Below are 21,444 nucleotides of genomic sequence, written 5' to 3'. Positions count from 1 at the left end.
TTTTTTTTTTGACAGGTAGAGTTAGCCAGTGAGAGAGAAAGAGACAGAGAGAAAGGTCTTCCTTTTGTTGGCTCACCCCCCAAATGGCTGCTATGGCCGGCGCACTGCGCCGATCCAAAGCCAGGAGCCAGGCACTTCCTCCTGGTCTCCCTTGTGGGTACAGAGCCCAAGCGCTTAGGCCATCCTCCCAGGCCACAGCAGAGAGCTAGACTGGAAGAAGAGCAACCGGGACAGAATCCGGTGCCCCGACCGGGACTAGAACCCGGGGTGCAGGCGCCACAGGTAGAGGATTAGCCTCTTGAGCCACGGAGCCAAAGAAATCTTTTAGTGCCTCCCCATCAGAGAATTGAACCCCGGTCTCCCAGGTGACAGGCAGGGATACTCACCACTATAGTAACAAGGAACTGCACTCAGAGTAATTTTTTCAAACACACATACCTTCATCATTCATGTATCCAGATCAAGGCAGATACAGACTGGAAAAGATTCTGTGTTGTATGGAATCATCCAATTGTAAAATATCAGTGGCACTGCACTCTCAATAAATGTCTCCTAGAGTGCCTTGGGAACTATCATCAACTGTCAGAGAGAAAAGAACATCTGAGATTTGAGTGAAAGAATTTCTTTTTAATGAACCTTGAGAGTTGAGTCAGTTTTTTTTTTTTTTTTAATTGCCTAAACTTGGATATAACTCAATAACATGACCATATTTAACTCAGAGGGTAGCTCAAAAATACAATCTAGGAAGAGGTGAGAATGATATTTTCATATACACCATCATTTTGCTATATTACTAAATTTTGAGATCAAAGCACTCATGTAGATATCAAAGGTAGTTTTCTTCCTCAGTTTCAAGAGTAGGCAGGCCTTGTATGTTTAAATAGATCAGATGTTTGTTGTTAATAGCTTTTAAATTGATTTTAAATACTTCTTTAATTACTATATAAATACTCTAAATTCAATAACAGAAAGGAAATTTCAAAACTAGTATTGAAAAAAGTAAATTCTAGGCCTGCACCGCGGCTCACTAGGCTAATCCTCTGCCTTGCGGCGCCAGCACACCGGGTTCTAGTCCCGGTCGGGGTGCCGGATTCTATCCCGGTTGCCCCTCTTCCAGGCAAGCTCTCTGCTAAGGCCCGGGAGTGCAGTGGGGGATGGCCCAAGTGCTTGGGCCCTGCACCCTATGGAAGACCAGGAGAAGCATCTGGCTCCTGCCTTCGGATCAGCACAGTGTGCCGGCCACAGTGCGCCAGCCGCAGCGGCCATTGGAGGGTGAACCAATGGCAAAAAGGAAGACTTTTCTCTCTGTCTCTCTCTCACTATCCACTCTGCCTGTCAAAAAAAAAAAAATAAATTCTAATCAGAGAGCAGAGCATGCATTTTGGAATCAGTTATGAAGAAATATTCATAACACTGAAATGAGTTCCTGAGAGTTTCTATGCTAATTTGTTTATGCTTGTCCATACAAAAAAGTGTACTTTGAATGAAGCTTGACCAGCCTTATGTCACCATAGATTTAAATTGAACTAGCTATGGAATATTGAGAAATTGCTGATTCTATTCATTGATTGTTTGATTTTTCATGCCTGTGAATGCAGCTTCTCTTAGCATTTCAGAAACTCAATGTGTTAGACTCATGTGAGAATACACTACTCTGTAGTGTCTTCAAACTCAAGAACCATACTGGACTAGAGAAATTAGCTATATCAAATGGTTTTGATGTTATCCAATCTAGATACCCCTCTAGGTATTTTCTGTCTATGCTTAAAACCCAGAACACACAGGCATAAGCTTATTGAGCTTTAATTTCAGCAATAAGCTTTTGGTTGTTGTCTGAGGAAATTATTGTATCTAGCCATTTGAAATCTATGATTGCATTATCTGTAGGAGACTGCAGACAAAAACTATCACTGTTAACTTCCCCAGGTGAAGATTTAACTTGGTTTCCTTTTTTTCATAGAAGTATGCAATGTATATACTACCCCTAAGGAACCAATGTACTTTGTTTTTGATAACAGCTCCATAAGCAACCATGTGTAATTATTTTTTATTCTCTGCTTTGAAACAGAACAAACTGTTGGAAATTCACATATGTCCTATAAATTTGGGACTCTCTTGCTTATATTTACTTTCTACTAGCAGTGTGTGTTGATTTCTATTTCACTTTTATTTGGTGGTCTTACTGTCACCTGTCACTGTGCTTTTTGACAAAGATGAAGATTTGCATAAATAAAAATGTTACAGATTATAAAAATTCCTTAAGGCAATCAATGAAGGAGATTGTTCAACAGCATAGCTCATGGTTCTTATTACTTCACAGATATGTGGGTGTAATGGTCTGAATTTGTCCACCATTCATATATTGAAACCTTATCCCCAGAGGGATGCTATTCGGTGGTAGTGTTATGGTCTAGGTTGGGGTCAGTCCAAATATCTGTATTCCAGGTTCTTGCCATTACTGACAGAAGCATTCTAAGTAAGCAAAAAAAATATGACTTGCAAAGTGATTCATTAAAAGATGAGGAAGTCGCACACCCACACCCACACCCACACACACACACACACACACACTCCACCTGGGCCATGTTCAGGAATAGAGTGGGCCAGGAAGGGACAAGATGAGTGAGAGAAAGACGGAGATTTCAGTACCCTGTTTCCTCTGTGTCCACGGGAAGATAGCATGCCCCTCCCCATTGCTGAGCTCCCTATGAGCTTTGAAAGGGGAGTGGATACATGGTACCACCCCAAGTCAGAGGAGGTACATCCTGGGGGATTATGGATAGCATTCCATGAGGTGTGTCCCTAATCTAGCCACTTGACTTATCCCATATCAGTAGGACCTTTGGGAGGTGATTGGGCCAAGACCTGGAAGCTCTCACCCATGAATTTGTGCTCTTATAAGGTTGTGAAGAGAATGAATGCTTGTCTGCCATATGAGAACAAAATGAAAAGACAATCATCTATGAATTAGAAAGAGGTTAATATCAAATCTGCTAGTGCCTTGATCTTGGATTTCTCAGGTTTCAAAACTTTAAAAAATAACTTTTGCTTATTTGTAAGTTCCTGTTCAATGGCATTTTTCTATAGCAGTCCAGACAGACTAAGATAGGGGACCAACACCTACTTGGTAAATACTTCACTAGTTTGCTCTCATTCAAATCTATTTAAAGATTCACATGCCATATACAAATTCCTTCCATATATTGCTCTTTTTGTGTTTAAGAGGACTTACAGTAATACCATAAAGTGAATCCAAGTATTATCAAAAATGTAATTTTACTGTTTCATGTGCACCTTGCACTAATGTATAAACACTTGCTTTTGAGCATTGTATGACAATTTTTAAAACAAAGGAAAAAATAGGTAAGTTAGAAAGGTTAGGGAGAGTATTCAACTGCAGAACCTAAAAGGGGAAACAAGCTGCTATCAAGCAAGCTTCTTTTAGCAGGAATGAAATCCGGGCTGTTCTGACTTTGTGTTTGTTTGTTTGTTTGTTTGTTTGTTTTGGTTCTGTCTCTTGTCAAACACTTACAACTATTGAAGTTCTCTTAAAATGTCTATGACTGCCAAGCACTGGAAATCTCAAATACCTGCCTAGCAAGCCTAGGCTGGGTGTTTATGTGTTATTTAATTTGACACATGAGGCAAATGTAAGTAACAATATCTACATAGTACTTTAAATTTTATAAATTGTCTTTATCTTGAATTTATCATTTAATTTTTAGAGAAAATACAACAAAGCAAGATAACAAATGAGTAAAGAAGCAGAAATATCAGAGATGGTGGGAGCAAAAAAAGTAGGATTAGTTTTAGTATTTTGGAGAGCAAGGGTTTCCTTGTACCCAGGTCGTGATTCCATTCAGCAACAAGGATTTCATACTGAAAGCAAAGATACACACTCCACAGAGTTGGGACTACTTGGTGGAAGTAGCACCATCTCTGAACTATGTATTATATGTATTGTTCAGTGAAAGAGGAGGTTCATTCTAAAGTAGGGGAGAGATATTGATGATTTCTCTGGGAAGATTCACTCAGGTCTAACTACCACCTTTTTGTTTCTTATGTTGTCCAATGTTTCCTGTTTTAGCTGGTAGGTGCGTTAGTTAGTATGCTAATGTATTGTAATCAACATATAATTATCTCTGGGTCAATGCAGTCAGTTTTGTTCCATTCAACTTGTATGAGCCTGTTTTAGACAGAGGATTTGTTTATTTTCAGAGCAAGGGGAAGCAACCCCTATTCTGTAGGCCTTCAGATAGCAGGAGCTTGTATCTCCAGGTGACTCAACTGGTTCTTTTGCACCATGTCTTAATTTCACACTGGTAGAATTTGAGGGTCAGAGAGGTTAATTAACTCAATTTGAATGCCCAAAAGGTAAAAGCAGGACCCAGCCTCTTGTCTGTTCCTCCTAGCCCAAGGTGCACTTGCCTGTTCTTTATCAAAAAGAATTCACTGGCTTGTGGGAGTGATACAGCAGGCCTAATAAAGTTCTAATCACTGGAGTCAAGGGGTCTTTTGCATCTCTAATAAATAAGAATCTTGGTGGCCAGTATTATCCTAAGGAGGCTTGTGTATGGGAATTACAGGTTCAGGCAGTATATAACTGCCACCTTCATTATCTCCAAGATCAATTTGGAGCCACCTGGCCATTTAAATTTCCTAAAGAGTACTTCATCTCTGAGTTCTCAAAGGAAGATCATGAGCACCTATGACAAAACAGGAACTTGGACACAAGGTGATCATGCACCTATCAACCCCAATTTCAATCTATAAGAGCCTTCACCATTAACTTCTTGGGGAGCACAGGAATTAAGCAATAGCTGCCCTGCTCCTTGCTGTGCACTTTGCGATACACAGCTACTTAATTCCCCCATCCTGATGTCAGGGATTGGCTTTCTGCGTATCAGGGCAGCAGATCCAGTTTGAGGGTTCTACAGCAATGCCTCAAACTAGTTTGGTGTGTTGCTCAAAAATATAATTGTTCAAGTTTCCATGGTTGGTTAACAATACTATGCTAGATGGGAATGTAAAGATAGATTGCTTCAGGGCTAGCACTGTGGCATAGCTAGTAAAGCAACCACCTGGGGTGCTGGCCTCCCATATGGGTGCCAGTTTCAGTCCTGGCTGCTCCACTTCCTATTTAGCTCTCTGCTATTGCCTAGAAAAACAGAAGATGGTCCAAGTGCTTGGGTCCCTGTACCAATGTGGAAGACTTGGAAGAAGTTCCTGGCTCCTGGCTTTAGATCAGTTCAGCTCTGGCTGTTGTGGCCATTTAGGGAGTGAACTAGCAAGTGGAAGACCTATCTCTCTCTGCCTCTGCCTCTCTGTAAATATGCCTTTCAAATAAATAAATAAATTTTAAAAAGATAGATTGCTTCAATAAAAAAAACTGTATGGTCATAATTAAGCTTAATTATTTTTCCAGTTTCCCATGCCTGAATATACAAGAAAGATTAAATCTACTCAGATTTACTGTTTCAATTTTAGCAAATAATTGTATGGGAGTTGTTCATAATTTTAATTTTAGGCCATGTTAAAATAGTAATTTTCTGAAGTTCCCATATTTTTGGTGAAAATTTATAAATATCATTGTCAGTATAAATAGAGTACAAAGATAATTTTGATCTTAGCTTTTAAAAATGCATTATCTATTTCCTAATTTCTAACGTCCTTACTTATTTTAGCAGTTTGCTTCCTTAGACTGGAACTCATTTTAATAATAAGATACATGTATATTTTTATATATAATAATAAGACAAACATAGTATTTCTAAAAAAAAAAAAAAAACTACTGTTATCTAATGTGCCAAAATAGTACTCTGTAAAATACTGTTTTCTTTTTTAATTATATAAAATAGAAAAAATAGATTAGTGTTCTTGAGAAAGAAAACAGTTTGTTCAATACTAATCTTGGAGTGTGTAATTTAACTTTGAGACTTTGAAGCATATTTTTATAAACCTTTTCAACACTTCCTCTGTGTGTGTGTATGTATATAAATACTCGTAAATTGGAGCTTGATTTGTACACAGTTATGACTTCAAATACTCACTGACACGATTCTGTCTGCCTGCAGTGAGGCTGCACAGAGTAACTAACTTCTGCATCCCTCAGTCGTCGTGAAGCATGTCAAACGCCATGAGCAGCAGAGCATAGCAGACTTGTGGAAATCTCTCTCTTTTCCTTGCTTCACTGCGTTCTGTCTTGACCCAAGAAAGATACACCCGCATTAACATCACGTTTAAGCTATCAAACAATTCAAGTTATACCACTAATCAAGATGAAGAAGAAAAGAAGTATTGTTATTTTATGAATCAGAATTGAATCACATTCTCTTTGGAAACTAAAAACACTTTCTCAGCATTAATCAGAACATTTAGTACAAAACAATTATTCATCCACCTAATTGTTTTTAAAAAATGGAGTTCCAAATTTTAAGTAACATGGACAGTTTCTCAGAAAAAAAAAATGTTTTACTGAGAACAAAATTAAACATGTTCAGGTACAATACAATTCACATTTACTATATTACACTTTATTTACATTTTTGATTTGACATAAAAAACATGAATTTATAAGAATGATTCTTGCTGATGAAATATAGTTAAAAACAAAGTTAATCTCCACCTAGAAAACCTCTCCACAAATACAGAAGTGAAAGACAACATTTTCTTTTTAAAATGAATATGAGGCAATCCATTACAAGACTGCAAAGACAGAAAGAATTCTTATAATTTTGTATAGTCGGTCACATACAATATATTCCATACATGTTCTCAAGATAAAAGTCTAGTGCTCAAGTAAAAGGACTTGACAGCACCATTTTTCACAAAGAATTCATTCAACATTCACCTGGTAATTGAGGTTACCATCTGCATTTACTAATTGGCTTAATTAAAAGGAAAAATAAACTTTCCACATCTTCGTTACAGGAAATAGTTTTGCAACTATAGAGCTAGGCATTAAACCAAGTTGAGCAGCTAGCCTCCTGAAGAAGCTGGCATATAGGTACAATATTTTCCTTGGTGATCGCATTTCAAAGACATGATTCCCCTTTCCTTAAGACAGACATTCCTGGCTGTTAAATCTCCCAAGAAACTTATTTAAATTTTCAAAAGATTTCTATACCTTTCAAAAAGACTGAGAAATAATAGAATTTTTTTTTGTTGTAAAGCAAAAGCTACAAGGAAAGGAGGGGTATCTCTTCCCACGTTTTCAAAGGAAATCATTAAGCCTCTTCTTATTTGTGTTTGCTTTCATACTCCATGTGCATTTTGTACCTACAGAATGATTAAGTTTTCAACACATTCTTCTAAATAATGCCATACAATATAAAGCTTAATTGTTGGCCACTTTCTTTATTGGCAAGTTATTGTTCACAGAAATACACTAGTTTTATTTATTTTTATTATAGATTACTATTTGTTTTTAATAAATGTTGATAACTCTAAAAATTATCTAAAACATGAGGGGGTTTTCGTGGAGGGAAAGGGGTGTTGTGCACCGTGTCAGCAGATGTTGCTTTCAACAGGCCAATGAAAATAGTGTAAAGCTTTCCTTGTGATTTTTTCATAAAGGCTACATTTCAGCTTATTATGCAATCTAGAAGATCTGTTACCTATTATTTTTAAAATAATAATTCATTTATTTTAAAGGCAAAATGATGGAGAGACTGCTTTCATTTACTGGTTCCATCCTCAAAACCTGTAACATGAACTGGGCCATCAAAAAATTGGAAGTCAGGAACTGTTTCTAGGTCTTCCATGGGAAGTAACCCAAGTACGTGAGCCACCATCCGCTGCCTCTCAAGCACATTATCAGGATGCTAGATCTGAAAGTGGAAGCAGAACTAGATCCCAAGCATTGGGTACGACAAGCCATGACTTAATCTGCTGAACCACAGATTATTATTATTATTTCCTTTGGAACATGTTGTTTATTTGTATATGAGTGTATGGGTAAGCATTTAGCAATCACAATAAATTTTGCATCTTTTAATTTCTTAAAAAGGAGGGAAACTTGCAGTTAATTTGAGTTTTCTATGAAACTGAACTGTTTATTAATATTTCCAGAAATTAGTGAGCTTTGTGGGTCCTTGCCACGTATTCAGAGAAGAATTCTGAATACTGGCTCAATTAGACCAGACAGCATGGTAAGTTTTAAGGATTTTATTAATGAGAGAAATCCATAGGAGAGTGAGGGCTTTATCTAAGGGAGACAGAAAACTATAGAGACTAAGTTGGGGTCCATACCAAGCAGAGAGCCAGTCAGGCGCAAGCCACATGCAGCAAGCACGCGTGCGGGAAAGCAGGGAGCTGGGGGGGGGTGGGTGTGGAATGACAAAGACCACACATCCTGAAGGCACTGGCAACAATAGGGAGCAATAAGGGCAACCAAGAGAAGGGCCCACCATACTTCTTGTCTTTTATTCACTTCCAAAGGGGAGTGGTTACGTAGCCTGATTGGCAGGGGGACAGACAGGTGAGGTCAGGTAAAGACATATGATCACAATGGGGCATGGTAAAGGCTTGGTCTTCCAGCTCACAAATCTAATCAATTGTATCCTATCTGCCTGCCTACATCATTAAGCCCAAGTAATACAGGTATTCATATTCTTTTTACATAAACATTTGTGAACATTCAATTTATAATTCAGACACATTTGCAAAGTTAAGACTAAAATAATGTAATTTTATTGTATCATAGTAAATTAAATTGACTAAACACTGGAAATTCAGATACTAATGAAAAAATGTAGAAACAGTTATCATTCAGGATTTCAGCTTAAGTGGACTTACATCAGATTGATGTATTAATTTGCATTGCATAAAATTAATGTGTATTCTTATAGATGCAGGGTAATTCAAAATGTTGATGGAAATGGAATTAAAAGAAATGTTTACTTCAGGATGCAAAATTGTTTTGAAATCAAAACGCAATTTTTCATAGTATGTATTTCCATGAACGCTTTGAAGCACCCTAGTAGTGTGCGTCTGTTTTACTTGTGTGTGTGAATTAACTTTATTTAATTCGATATATTATTTATTAATTTACAAAAGTTACAATATACTTACTCTGTACTTAAAATTTTGAAGCAGTTACTGATACAAAAGTTTCTGATTTCTAATTTTGTCATACACAAAGCATTGGGACAAAAAGAGAATTTTAGTCACACTGGTTATGCTAATTAAACAGGTATGGCCTTGAACAAGATACTTAAACTCTCTATATCTCAGCTTCTCATCTCTAAAATGAGTATGGTGGATTAGGTGTTCTGCACAGCAGTTGCTGCTACTTGGAACACTTGTAAACCATATCAGGGTGCCTGGTTCATGTCCTGGCTACTCTGCTTCAGATCCAGCCTCCTGCTAATGCATACCCCAGAAGGCAGCAGATAATAGCTCAAATGCTTGGGTCTGTGCACCCATGTAGAAGAACTAGATTTAATTCTGGGTTCCTAGCTTTGGCTTGGACAAGTCCTGGCTGTTTTTGGGTATTTGGGGCATGAATCAGTGGATAGAAGATTTCTTTGTCTCTCTGTCAAATAAAATGAAAATCAACAAATAAAAATTAAATAAAATGAGTCAAGCTATCTTAATATCTTCATGAGTTGTTGTGAGAGTTCAGTGAATTAATATTCTATGGACAGTGAGAGTAGTGACTGCTTCCCCACAAAAGTTATATTTAGCAACGTGGAAGTGCTGAATCCCACTGCATGCTTCTCCCCAAAAGTTGCCTTTAGCAAGACAAAAATGCCAATCCCACTCTGGCTGAATTTCCAGTTTTAGCATGAGAATCACAAGGAAGTAGTGATTCCAGCCTTATGAGTTCTCAGATTGCCATGAAAACAGAAGTAAATCACCAATTCCACCCTTCTGATGGCTTTTTCATCTTATCTTTAGCAAACCAGACAAGACAGACAACACTACAAACCCAGCCTTTTGATGGGTTTGGCCATGGCCTTCTTTTTTTTTCCTTTGGACAGGCAGAGTGGATAGTGAGAGAGAGACAGAGAGAAAGGTCTTCCTTTTTGCCATTGGTTCATCCTCCAATGGCCGCTGCAGCCGGCTCAATGCGCTGATCTGAAGCCAGGAGCCAGGTGCTTCTCCTGGTCTCCCATGCGGGTGCAGGGCCCAAGCACTTAGGCCATCCTCCACTGCACTCCCGGGCCTTAGCAGAGAGCTGGCCTGGAAGAGGGGAAACCGGGATAGAATCTGGTGCCCTAACCAGGACTAGAACCCGGTGTGCCAGCGCTGCAAGGCGGAGGATTAGCCTGTTAAGCCATGGCCACCATGGCCTTGTAACTGATTATTAACTGCTGTTTTTTGGGATTTTTTTTTTTGCCTTGTTTTGTTTTTTTCTTTCCCCAAACCATGTTTAGAAGACTCAATTTTTGACCACAGTTTCTCAGGTCTCCCACTCTTAGAGCCCCGTGCCTGGATGCTGCAGCAGGAGATTTGTGACTTAAATAAATATTCCTTTGCTCACTGCTTTGTCTGTGTGGAAATTCCTCTTTCATGTGAGACAAAAAACTGAGGTCACCTTTCTTAGCTGCCGTTTTACCCATAATAATATGGCAGGGTAATAATATGGTAGGGTGCTTGTGGGTTGGTTGTAAAGTATCTATTTTGCAGCTATCTAAGACATCCTGAGAGCATGATCCTAATACCTATGTCTGAAGTTCCTTACTCTATTTAAGAATAAATAAATAAGCAATACAACATTTAAATAAATCCTCTGGTAATCTCATATTTTAAATTTTATTTGGCTATGAACTAGGATTCTATTACTTTCAGTGCAAAGACATAATGAACCCCAAAATTTTCATTGTATAACATGGCCAAACTACCTCATTAATTGTAGATATTTTGACAACATATGGATAAAGTTAAAGAAGATTACACTAAGATAGTCAAACATCATTTCATGTATCCATGATTTAAAAGGTTACTTTAACAACTTTTTTACTGCATAACTCTTCATTCAAGTGAACTCTTGCGCAAGCCCTTGATGTGTTGGGAGGATAGAATGGCCTCATTTTCCTCTCACATCTGCCTCATACTACAACAGATGTTGCCCTTCTTGAGACACTGGGGAACTCACCATTCCAGCAGAATTTAGTTAAAATCTCTGCTGTGGTTAACATGCAGTATGATAAATCACTGAAATTTAGTCCTTTGGTCTAACTGAATATTTTTTACCTTCTGATCAATATCTTTCCATTCTCCATCCATAAACAAGATTATTTTACAGTAATAAATAAATAATAATTTCTTCAAAATAAAGAAAAAACTCTAAGGATTAAGCCTATGAGCTGGAGGCTACACCCCCTTGCCCCTATGTGATGTCACTTGTATCCACTCACCTGTCAATCAGACTATATTACCAACCCCTTTTGGAAGTGAATAAGAGGCCTGGACCCATGCTTCTGAGGGCCCTTCTCCTGCCAGCATTGCTCTCTTACCTGTGGACCCTCTTGATTACTATATCTCTGGCCTGTAGCCTAGAAAACATTAGTATGAAACTCCCTGTTTACTCTTTCTGATCCACTCTCTCATAATAAAGCCCTCACATCCCTGCATTTCTCTCACTCTCTAAATAAATCTTAAGCCAAACCACGTTGCATATTCCTTTGAGTTGGCACTTAGAATTCTTATCTAAGTAAATGACAAAAACCCGAAATATTGATTTTGAGCTTAGTCCATAACACACACACACACACACACGAGCACAGAAAATCAACCATGTAAATTTGCACTTTGGGTCAAATGAAAGTGTTGGATCCATTCGTCAGCTAAAACAAAATGTTACAAAAACCAGTGACAGTCACGCATGAATTTTATTGAAAATGAGAAGCAAATGAGAGACAAATGAAAGAGACAAATGAGAAGCAAAGTAACCCATTGGGAACGGCCACTGCTCATGATCAACACTCCTTATCAGAGTGCGGCCCCCAACACCAAGTTACATAGCTTGTCCACTAGGGCTCACATTTTCAAAATGGACTTCTGGTATGCCGTGAACAATAAAAAGGAAACCCAGAATATGGTTGTAAGATAACAGTTAGTGGCCAGCGCCGTGGCTCATTAGGCTAATCCTCTGCCTTGCGGCGCCGGCACACCGGGTTCTAGTCCCGGTCGGGGCACCGATCCTGTCCCGGTTGCCCCTCTTCCAGGCCAGCTCTCTGCTGTAGCCAGGGAGTGCAGTGGAGGATGGCCCAAGTCCTTGGGCCCTGCACCCCATGGGAGACCAGGAGAAGCACCTGGCTCCTGCCATTGGAACAGCGCGGTGCGCCAGCCGAAGCGCGCCTACCGCGGCGGCCATTGGAGGGTGAACCAACGTCAAAAGGAAGACCTTTCTCTCTGTCTCTCTCTCACTGTCCACTCTGTCAAAAAAAAAAAAAAGATAACAGCAATAACAGATCCAAGATATGGTTGTAAGATAACAGTGAAGGAAACATTTCAGTCAACCTAGTTCCTGGAAATTCGGGCCCACGTAGTTTCACAAGGTACACCCTTAGCCTTTTAGCAAGCAAAGCTAATATGTACAGAAGCAAGAGATCTGCAATTAGCTTTTAGCCACACTCACTCCATTTTAAGTCTGATTTTACAAAAAGATTATTGATTCTTCATGAATCTATACTATTTTTCATGCTTGTAACTACCAAAAACTGGTCATTTTTCTTATGGTTAAGTACCAGCAAAATGGTAGGACAATATAATTAATTAAAATTATAAAATGGAGGAGTCAAAATTCCAGATATGCCACATCTTGTTTAATATAGTAAGGCATAAACAAAGATATAAAATTTATAAAGCTAAAGTTCTTTTTTTTTTTCCCTCACAGGCAGAGTGGATAGTGAGAGAGAGAGAGACAGAGAGAAAGGTCTTCCTTTGGTTCACCCTCCAATGGCCACTGCGGCCGGCTCATTGCGCTGATCCGAAGGCAGGAGCCAGGTGCTTCTCCTGGTCGCCCATGGGGTGCAGGGCTCAAGCATTTGGGCCATCCTCCACTGCACTCCCGGGCCTTAGCAGAGAGCTGGCCTGGAAGAGGGGCAACCGGGATAGAATCCAGCACCCCAACCGGGACTAGAACCCGGTGTGCCGGGGTCGCAAGGCGGAGGATTAGCCTGTTAAGCCATGATGCTGGCCTATAAAGCTAAAGTTCTACAAGGATTTGTTTTTATGTGTTAAACAAATGAAGTCCATCGATTCAACAGCATTTTTTATTGTTATTTTAATTAACATTTTATGTATTTGGAAGACAGAGAATGATAGACATAGAGACTGTGACATTGTTCACCCACTGAATTACTCCCCAAATTCTGTGATAGCCAGGACATGGCTAGGCCAAAGCTAGTAGCCTGGAATGTATTCTGTATCTCCCAAATGCATGGCAAGGACACAAGTACTTGAACTGTTGTTGCTACCTCCCAGTGTTCGCATTAAAATGAAACCCGAAAGAAGCAGGGCTGGGACTTGAACTCGGGAAGTCCTACATAGGATGCAGGTGTACCATGATGAGTCTTAGCTACTCTACTAAGCAATGGCCACATATGTTAAATGACAGCATCTGCTTCTTCCCAGACTTTGGCCAAAAATATCTCTAATTTAACTTAAACAGTCCCTGAAAGCTTCCTGAGAAAATTAATTTGATTAAAAGAATTTTTAAAAGAGAGAAGATGTTATGGATAAGTTCAGATTCCTGAATTTCTGTGTTTGGAATTATTTTTCGGTACTGAGTCTAGGTTATAATGGGGTGTCTATTGAGTGTCCCAATTAACTTTTAGCTTAGCAAACTGTAATCTTTCTATGCTCTCTTGTTTTCCTTACTTAATTCACATATTTGTTTTTTTACTTTCTTTCTGGTTCTCTCTTTTGGGTTTCATTTCAACCTCATAAGCCATCTAGAATCTCTGGTTTCAGTGAATAAATTCTTGTAATCTGTATTTTTTATTTTTCATAATCCTGAACCAATTTAAACAAAAATATGTTCATGATATACCCATCTATTTAAGGAACATTGTGGTCATGTCTCATTTACAAAGAATGAAATCACTATTCAAAACATGTTTTTAAATGTTGATGAGGATATGGAGAAAAAGGTACCCTAATCCACCATTGGTGGGAATGCAAACTGGTAAAGCCACTATGGAAGACAGTTTGGAGATAGCTCAGAAATCTGAATATAGTCCCTCCATATGACCTAACCATCCCACTCCTTGGAATTTATCCAAGGGAAATGAAATTGGCAAACAAGAGAGCTATTTGCACCTCCACGTTTATTGCAGCTCAATTCACAATAGTGAAGACATGGAATCAACCTAAATGCTTGACAATGGAAGACTGGGTAAAGAAATTATGGGATTTGTACTCTATGAAATACTACACAGTGGTAACAAAATTTAAATCCAGTCATTTCCATCAAAATGGAGGAATCTGGAAAACATCATACTTAGTGAAATAGCCAGTCCCAAAGGGACAAATATCATATGTTCTCCCTGATCTGTGACAACTAAGTGGGCACCTAAAGGGAAATCTAACACTATGAGAAGCAATGAGTGGATCATCCCTTGTCCTGACTGTCAAGGACCACCTTACTATTTTATTCTTCTTTATGTTATTTTTCTACTTAATACCAATGGTTGAATTCTTTACTTAATACAGAATTATTCATAGGTGTTTAAATCCAATTGAAAATTGATCCCTATAAAACATAGGAGTGGGATTAAAAGAGGGAAAAGATGTACAGTTTAGCCCACATTCCCACAAACTTACTCTTAAGGGTAAAGCTAAAAACTTGCCATGGGATTCCAAATCCCATTAAGTTGGGTGGTACTAATGTCATTAATGGTACTAGTTAAGGAAATCATTTTAAGTGCATAACTGATCATAAAGATAGGAAGGTGTCGAAGGGATCACATAAATAAGATCAAGTGTCTGTTAATAACAAAAAATAGAATTAAAAAGGAGAGAACGATCCAATACAGGAAGCAGGCCACAGAGCAGATTCATAGAATGATAAACACCGGAAATACACTCTGGCTTCAGAATCAGCCCTTAAGGCATTCAGATCTGGCTAAAAAGCACATGAGAGCATTTCAGGAATGGAAATACAAGACCTACATGAAAGATCTCTGTGAGTGAGATCCCGGTGGAAAAAAGGGGCCATCAAAGAAGGAGGTACATTTCTCTGAAGGGAGGTGAAAACTTCCACTTTGATTATGGCTGGCAGAGCTGTGGACTCAAAAGGCTTCCATAGCCTTGGGAGCTCATGACAAGAGCCTTGGATGATCACTGACGTCATAAATAAGATTGTCAATTGTTAAATCAACAACAGGAGTCACTATGAACTTGATCCCCATGTTTGACCTCTGTCCTTAAATAGTTGTACTATGAGAATTAATGGTAAAACTATTCTTCAAATAGTACTTTATATTTCGTGTGGATGCAAACTGCTGAAAACATTATTTAGTATATCATTGCTCTTCTGTATATAAAGATAATTAAAAATGAATCTTAATGAAGAATGATATGGGAGAGGAAGTAGGAGTTGGGATGGGAGTGGGGGTGGGAAGGCAGGTATTGGGGGAAGAACCACTGTATTCCAAAAGCTGTACCTCAAAAATTTTATTTATTAAATTAAAGCTTTCTAAAATACATGTGTTTAATTTTAATTGATTTAAGTCTATTTTAGAAATAAGGGTAGGAATAGAGAAAAAGAGAGTTTACATCCAATGTTTTGTTATGCCTAAAATGGCGGGGAAGAAATGTGACCTTGGGCCTATTAGTCCATTTACCTCATCTCAGCTTCATTCTTCAAGCTCCCAAATGGCTCCTAGTTTTGCTGAAACCAGGAGCCAGAACTCATTCTAGGTGTCCAGTGTGGAAGGCAACATCCAAATCCCTTGAGTCATCACCTTTGTTTTCCTGAGTCTCCCTTAGCAGGAAGCTGGAGTCAGGAGCTGTCAGACATGGACATTTTACCCAATGACTTATTAGCTATGCTAAAGAAATACCCACCTTGAATGAATCCACTTGTTTGAAAACTTTCAGCCCAACCTAATCCTAAAGTTACCATGCCTATCCAATATTATAATGTGATCTGCTGGTGACAGCTGTTGCCAACTCTATTTCTCACCCAAGTTATTATCTTTCTACTATGGCCTTTGTTCTTAGTATTTACTAGGCTTTGCAGTAAGCTAAGGTTTCATATAATTATCTGACTCAAGAATGTATTATTATGGAAATTTGTGGAATCACTGAGGAAATAAAGCAGGTACATAGTAACACTATTTTATATAAGTACATAGAATAACAAATTCAAAGATACTGTACAATAAAAGGAAGACATAAAAACTATACATTGATTTTCTCACAAACCCAAATCAATAAAACAATGATCTTGGCAATTTGTTAGAAACAACAGTTAGATGAAATATCCGTATAATAACCAGAGATGTCATATTCATTTTACATTCAAGTGACGTTATCCTTTTGGCACAAGATAGAATCTTAGAGCTTCAGGCTCCGAATATAATGGCTAACCAGCAGACAAATAAAGTGTACATATATAATGGTAGGTGATGACTGAATCTCACACATCAGATGTTTTCAGTAAGACTATACACACAAGTAAATTTTTACATCATATCATAAATAGTAGATGTAATTTTCTAATACAAAGGACGTCCTCACATACTAAATTATTTTACTTTGTGTATTGGGTAGATACAGAAAATCCTTTGATGTCATGCCAATTTTACTACCCCCCACATTAAAATAGATTACATCATACAATAGGAATAGTACAAAGGAGTGTTGAACGAAAACATAACTTGATCATGGTTTCTGTTATTTGTCTTTCACACCAAATTCTTAGGGCTAGCCTATGGTTATATCTCAGTACTCAGTGAACTCGTTTTGTAAATGTTCATCTCCCACTCTTTCCAGACTTGAGAAATTCAGAATGGACAGCATCTTCAAGGAAGGACAAAGTCTAATCAATTTTAAATTATCCCCATAATTAAAGAAACTACATTTATTCATTTGTTTTGCACACTCTGAATGTGGGAAATTTCAAAGGAGTCCCAAAAGAGTTACAGAGCACCACTAACCCAAAAAGAAAGAGAAAAAAACAAAACCCAAATTGTGTAACTTAAGCTAAGCAAAACCAAAATGGAGTTACTTAAGCTAAGGTCACTAAGCACCAGGAACTGCATAGACCATCTGTCAGGACAGACACAGGTGGTGAGGCCTGATAAGAACTGGAGGACATTACATCATAAGAAGCACCTTTCTTCACTCCTCTAATAATGACTCTGTCCTTTGTTCTAGACCCTGTCTAGCACACTTGGGCCTCATTCCTTCCTAATCATAACCTCTACTCTACCACCAATGGCTCTACTCCCAACCTGTATGTACTGATGGCCCTCTTCCCCACTTAATGCTGTATAATTGTTCAGACCTGGTGAATGCCACTCTTAGGATCATCGGTTACTATCCTCACCCTGTCATTTATGACCTTGTCTAAATATGATCAGAGTCGGCAAACTTGGAAGGCTTCCATAGCCTTGGCAACTCATGACGAGAGCCTGGGGTGGTTACTGGCACCATAAACTAGAGTGTCAATTTGTTGGGTCAACAACAGGAGTCACTGTGCACTTGCTCCTCATGTGGGATCTCTGTCCTTAATGTGCTGTCCATTTTGATTTAATGCTATAACTAGTACTCAAACAGTATGTTTCACTTTGTGTTTCTATGTGGGTGCAAACTGTTGAAATCTTTACTTAATATATTCTAAATTGATCTTCTGTATATAAAGAGAATTGAAAATGAATCTTGATGCGAATGGAAGGGGAGAGGGAGCGGGAGAGGGGAGGGTTATGGGTGGGAGGGAAGTTATGGGAGGGGGAAGCCATTGTAATCCATAAGCTGTACACTGGAAATTTATATTCATTAAATAAAAGTTAAAAAAATTTTAAAAAAAGAAAAACTTCAGATACTAAAATAAAGAAGAAGCCAACCAGCTGGCTACTGTATTACTTCACCCTCATTGCTGCAGCCCGATTGGTCACACCCAGAAGACCCCTAAAACACCATTGGTCATACCCAGACACCAACATATGGTTGGTGACACCCCAAAAGATGAGCTTGTGATTGATGACACCCCAGGGCAGCTTCACCTCCCACCTACCCCAGAGAGGGGATGAAAAGGCAAGCTTCATAACTGCTCTTCATCCCCTCGGGGACCATGGCTCAGTGCACGTGGAACTCTGCCCAAGTCTCCACTGATTGAAGCTCTGCCTGCCACCCTGCTGGAGTCTACCTTGTCTGAACATCCCAGCTGCTGCCAGAGCTGACATTGGAGCCAGACTGGACTGCTCATCACGTGACATCTCCAACCCTTCACCTTGATGTCCATCTGGGAACTTTGAGCCTACTGCCCAGAGTGCCAGTCATCCCACGATTTCTGCCTTTCAATGACTGTTCTGAGATCCATAGCTCTGAGTGGTAATGGAGGCTTTGGACTCTGGACTTTGGACTTTGATTATTTCATGACCGTGATATGAACCTTGAAAACGCAGCATTCATATTACATCCTTAGCCGTGAGTGTTTAGATTGGTTATGCTTTTATGTTTTGTATCTGTTATACTATTGCTGGATATTTCTGAAAGTTGCCATATTCCTAGATGTGTGTTATGAGCTGTGGACTAATGACATATATACATCTTGTATATATGTATAGATAGATAGATAGATAGATAGATAGATAGAGTGGTATTGATCATTGAACAATAAATTATATTGAAAAGACTATCACAACTTTGTGTGATTCTTCCCCGTGCTCTGACATGTTGCATTAGCCTTGTCAAGCTGCATGACACGTGGCGCTCGTGACACCAACTCTGAAGGCTTTTATACAGTACATCTGATCAGTTTATGTCTGCTGAGCTAGGAAACTTTATAATATGAGATAAAATGGTAAAGCAAATTATCAAAACTATCAGCACACTTCATGTCACAACGTGTGCTGTAATATCTCACTTTGGTGAAATATTTATATACCTGTTAAATACTGTAAGAGAGTTAATTAAACAAAAGTACAGCATAATGCAAAATACAATTCAATTTGCCACAGTTCGATAACATTCATTGAGTGTTAAACTTTTTAATTGTCTAAATACTTTTGGAGGATCTTTTAAGCACATTATTATTTGTGATCTTTGTTTCCTTTTTTTTTTTTGTAACTTTCAGTTTCTTAGGGGCCAGTGATAAAGAAAAAATAATTCTTACCTATTAACAAATAAGGTTTGGAGAATTACTTGGAGTATCAGAAGCATGAAAACATTGAATTGCCTAGGGTTTTGGACAGGTGTCTATATAGAGCACGTACGCACTAAGCAAGGTAAATATAGTGAAAGAGAGGATGCTGAGAAGAGTGCATTTTCCCCTTGCTCTAAGCTTAAGGCCAATACACACCACCAAACAACAGATCTTTTATCCCTCATAGAATGTATTACGGGAACTTTCTTGACTTGTGATTTTTCAGAGCCAATTATATTCAAAACCATGAGAAAGAAAGTGAACTACTAATTTAATAAAAAGTACAACAAAACAACATTTTGTAATAATAATCAAGCCATCTATTTAACTATCAGAACAGTGCAAAACATGCTGTGTATTTGCATAAATGTGTATTAACACATGCATCGTGTTGAGACTCAAGATTAACATAAACCAACACTTGAGATACTGAAATATTATTTTTTGTCTCCCAGGCTATCTGTCTGAACATGAGGAAATAACTCATTTATTTCATATTTTTGCTTTTAAAAAGTCAAGGAACATTAACTTAGACTGAAAGATTTGTTAAGAATATTCTGCAAAATAGATTATTAAATTTATGATACCACAAAATTTATTTACAAATGTTAAAAATGAAGTAGATTTTCATTACATATAAAAAATTTAAATAATTACTGGCTTACACTAATGAAACACATCTAGGATCTTAGAATTACCCTTTTTCCCTATCCAAAATGAAATTTCAATATTTAAAGATAAATAGCTTTAGTTACACAATGGCAGTTGTTTGGAGAATTTGCATGTTATTCAAGAATAGTTTAATGCTAAGCATATACTTCTGGTCAAATTCTGAGAAGAAATGTTTGACTTAAGATAAATGATAGTGTCAAAAGTAGACATACTTAAAATTGATGTGTGCTGTATCTAACTGCATGGTAAAAATCTGGAACTTGAAATCTGTAAGTCAAATTCTGCTCTCTGATACACAAAGTCAACGGTTTGCAAAATTAAATTGGGATCATTATTTACATTCCTAAGAGAAGACAAATCTTTATTTGAAAATCATATTCTTTTGGGAGATGGCTGATTTATCAATATGTGACATCATCATTATATAAAAGTATGTTTACATTTTGCTTATATTAAGTGAGTCTAGCACAGTACTTATATGAAATACAAAAATGCTTATCTTAAATTATACATATGCCCAAAAAGAATTCTGTAAAAATCAGTAACACTTACATGTCAACATATGTGGCACACGACAGGGAAAGGAGCTGTTTCTGTTGAATTTAGAAAATAAGGAAAATAATATGACTGAATAGATTGGTTGAGAAAACAACAGAATTATTAAAAATCGAATCTCTATATAAAAAGGATAATAGTGTAATTATGATGTGCATTTCAGCATTATTAAAAATTGAACCTATATACAAAAAGGATAATAGTGTAATTATGACATTTCAGATAAAGAGAAATTGTTTTGAAAGCTTTTTAATAAATAGTAACTTCAAAAATATAGCGAGATTGAGTTTGTCATGTGTGCAAGTTTCCTCATGCTGCCATAGCAAATTACCAATGTAGGGGGCTTAAAATGGCAGACGTGTAGTCTCTCTCTTAGTTTTGTAGATGAAGAGTCTGTAATCATGCATGCAGGAATGATTCCTACCAGAGAGCTGTGAAGGACAGTCTGCTACTTGCTTTCCTCTCAGAGTCGTAGTTTCCCCCACCTTTGGACTTTCCTTGACTTTGGAAGTATAATGGTCCTTTCTGTCTCATCACATGACAGTATTCTCTCAGTGAGTCTCTTTATCCCATCTTCCCTTTTTTATAATGACACCAGATAGATTGGGTTAGAGTTACTCTACTGCTATTTTTTCTCATCTTCACTAATTACACTTCCAAATACCCCATGTCCAAATAAAATCACATGGAGTGATACTGAGGGTTAACATTTCATCTTTTGGGGGAAAACTCTTATATCCAAAATAGAAAATAAATATTTTAAACAGTTGTGCTGAATAATATGAACATCAGCTTGAAACAGGAACCCATAAAACAAACATATGAGAGGAAAAACAATTTTGAAGGAGGTGCTTTGAGATGATTTTGTGGGCTGAGAAAATTCTTTGGAAATA

Source organism: Lepus europaeus, chromosome 8 (assembly GCF_033115175.1).
Source record: "Lepus europaeus isolate LE1 chromosome 8, mLepTim1.pri, whole genome shotgun sequence".
Lineage (NCBI taxonomy): Eukaryota > Metazoa > Chordata > Mammalia > Lagomorpha > Leporidae > Lepus > Lepus europaeus.
The sequence above is the reverse complement of the archived record's forward strand: the minus strand, read 5'-3'. Positions refer to the sequence as shown.